Consider the following 3524-nt stretch of genomic DNA (forward strand, 5'->3'; position numbering starts at 1 on the left):
AAATTAACTGAACGTGTTGTTTACATGTATTTTCTCCACTGAAGTAATTAACAGTGATTTGTATTCACTTACACTGTGTTGTCTTTGAACATTTTTCCCGGGGGTAAATGCCACGCATCATACATTGAAAATCAAATAAATAAGCTCAATATAAACTCCTTTATATAATATACTTTTCTCAATGTCCAAAAAAATTTTTGCACTTGTGTAGAGAGGGTCCTTAACTCTAAAATCCTTTTACAATTCTCCTGTTATAAAGAAATAAAAATTTCTTGATCCGCACATGAGTCATTTGAATATTGGGAAATATTGTGAACATCTGAAAATATTAATATTTTTCATACAATATAAAAAAGCTGCAATGGTTTTTTTCCCCCAATAAGTTTTTTTTTTATATATGATAGCTTATATATAACTTCGTATGTTTTGCATATTACTAAGAATAAACACTGTATCATGATTTTTGTTATGCACTTGGTATCAAATTAAATTATATTTATGACTGAAATATTTATTTAGCCTAATTAATTTTTTTTTCATTACTGAACTACCGTGTCTAATAATCAGGTATTTAAATCACTACAATTTATATCACATGGTGTGGGTGCTAGCTAGCGTGTGTTTACATACCCATTGGTGACACAATGCACTTAAATAAACATCTATGATTTAGTTACTTGTTAATTAAAGTTAAACAGGCAGGTTTTATAGCTGAATATCCATTTGGCCCTTATAGCATGAAATGATATCGGGATCGACCTCGAACGTCTATTTCAAAATGGCGCCCGATCACTGGACATAAAAACGTGATGTTTATGTTTTAGATTTTAATGTTTATTCAATAAATATCAAAGCGTGAGTAAATTATTCATTTTTAAATGTTGTTTTATTCGTAAAGTTGCATTATATAATTATTTAATGAAATAAAAGCGTGTCTGTAGTTGTTTTGAACCGAAACCGAAGCATGCTCGACCAAAATTGAAAGTAGGAATCGGAAATTTTGTAGTCGTTAAATTCAGGTAAAATTGCTTGAAATTACTAAAAATGGTCAGGAAAATCACGGTCGTAGGTCGCGTTAGACAGGTGGTCGTTTAATACAGTTAGAATATATAGAGAAAAGCGTCGGGGGGAAATTTTACGGTCACATGTGACAGTAAGTCGCTTAATACAGTGGGTCGCTATGGCAGTTTTGACTGTATTATGAACTTTTTCTCTCACAGGAAGAAAGACAAGTAAACAAGATAATAAAGTTTTAAGAAATGTACATTATTGACTTTTCATACAATCAAATGTTCCAATAAGTAAATGGTATATGACAATTATTTAAAAAAAGAGTCTTGCACGATATTTATAAACGAACATATACTGAGTATTTTGCAAATATTTTTCATGAAATATTGTAAATATTGTAAATTGAAAAAAAAAAAAAAAACGTGTGAAAAGGAAAGTTGTTTAATCCATCAACACTAGTATTTTAAAAATTCAAAGGTTCACTAAAAGTCAGTGTATAACAAACAATTTAATTGTCCATTGCAAGAATTACCTAGGTATCATTGTCACTTTCTTCAATATGTCGCATAAGCAATACATTGTTTTTGTTTGTTTTTTTTACTAAAAACAAGTATGCGAATTTCTATCAATATGTCTGTAAGCATATGTATTTAAATTTTTATTTCTTCTCAAAGGCTCAAAATGATAATTAACAAATTGGACAAATTAAAATTTAAAAACTATTTTTACAACTTATACCTTGCATAGGAATTTAGCAAACTTTCAAAAATAATCATTCATTAGATATAATTTTCAATTTGTGCTTATCGTCAAGATTTTTCATGCCTCTTTTTTCTGTGCATATTTTATATCGACTGATTTTAAAAAGGATCGAATGCCGATTAAATGTTTTTCTCCAATTTTTTAAAATTAATTTTAGTATTTTCAGGCTCCCATTATTTTTTTTAAATAAAAATGTGATCGTTTAAAATCAATTTAACAGTCACATAAATCGGAAATGCCTACTGGTTTACGTGTAGCATTGGGTTCAAATATGATATTTCTCGCTATACATTTCTTCCTAAAGTTTGAATCTAACGCGTTGATAATGTTATCAGCTAAACTTCATGCTGACTTCGAATTTCGTCAAAGGGCCCGATCGCAATCAGCTGATGTCACGGAAATTTAATCTCGATACCAAATGCTCCTAATACATATACCTTTTTAATACAACAATTATAAATTTATTTCATTGACAAACAAAATCAGAAAAATATTAAAAAACCGAAAGATTATGTTGTTTTGATAGTCTTGATTTTATTTTACATATGTATATGTGTTAGAAACAAATCATAGGTACTAGGTAGAGGCTTTGTTGAAGTTTCCGTTGTCGATAGGTAGCGCCTTATGGAAGTGTTGATAAAAATCGGACACATGCCATAAAGCGGCTAGGGAAGCTAACCGCTTAAAAATGGCAAACAAAACAGGTGATAAATTTTCACTTTGACGTACACCAATACTTGAAGTGAAAAAATGGAACGAGAACTACTATGTCAATTAAACATTTAAGGTTAAATATATGATCTGTTGTGCTGTAGCCTTTTCTAAACCTTGCGTGTTCTTCATATAGCATAACAGAGTTTTCTAAATATTTATGCAACCTATTATTCAAAATACAAGTCAACAATTTTCCATAACAGCTTAAAATGGTAACACCATGATAATAAGGATCTCCTTTGCTTTTGTATATTGGACAAAAATAAACTGATGACCAACTATCAGACACAATACAAGTCATGAAAATCATGTTAAGGTAATTCCACCCTCCTTTGATGTCATAGGTTTTCGCATAAAACTGTAATTAGTTTAAATTCATACCTAATAGAACAATATCTCTTGGAAGAATGCTTTACAATAGTAATTTTAACTAGAGCAAAGCTCGTTGCAAAGCAACGAGAAGGTCTTCCGTCCTGTTTTGACCGAAAGTGACGTCAGCAAAAAGAAAGCAATGAGCTTAGTCGTCTCCAGTCACTTTATAATTTCAATTTTGCATCAAAACCTTAAATAATAAGCTATTTTTGGCTACTTCCGGTTTGACCGGAAGTGATGTCGATGGACGGAAAATTAAGTTTTGTGCTTCTTGTGATATATGTTACCCAAAAACTTATCAAGAACAGCAAAAAATGCATTTTCTGACTACTCCCGGTTTGTCCGGAAGTGACGTCGCCGGACGCATTTTGATGACTACATAAGATTAAGCTTGACATTTTGAACAACATTGCTTCTTGGATGTATTACAAATTCTCAATACTTTTTGAGATATCTGGAAAAAAACTTTTTGCTCCTCTAGATCCCTTAATTTAGGGGTCAGTCCTTTTTTTCAGATATCATTTAAAAGATGTTGTAATTCTGCACAAATTTTGTTCTATATATTTTAACAAAATATTTTTAGTTTAGAAGATAGAAAGCAAAATATGTGTAAATTTTCGCTCTTTTAGGCGTTCTAATTTTTGACCCCTATATAGCACCATTTT

Source organism: Saccostrea cucullata, unplaced genomic scaffold, assembly GCF_032062105.1.
Source record: "Saccostrea cucullata isolate Sc308-1 unplaced genomic scaffold, CSIRO_AGI_Scuc_v1 ctg5876, whole genome shotgun sequence".
Classification (NCBI taxonomy): domain Eukaryota; kingdom Metazoa; phylum Mollusca; class Bivalvia; order Ostreida; family Ostreidae; genus Saccostrea; species Saccostrea cuccullata.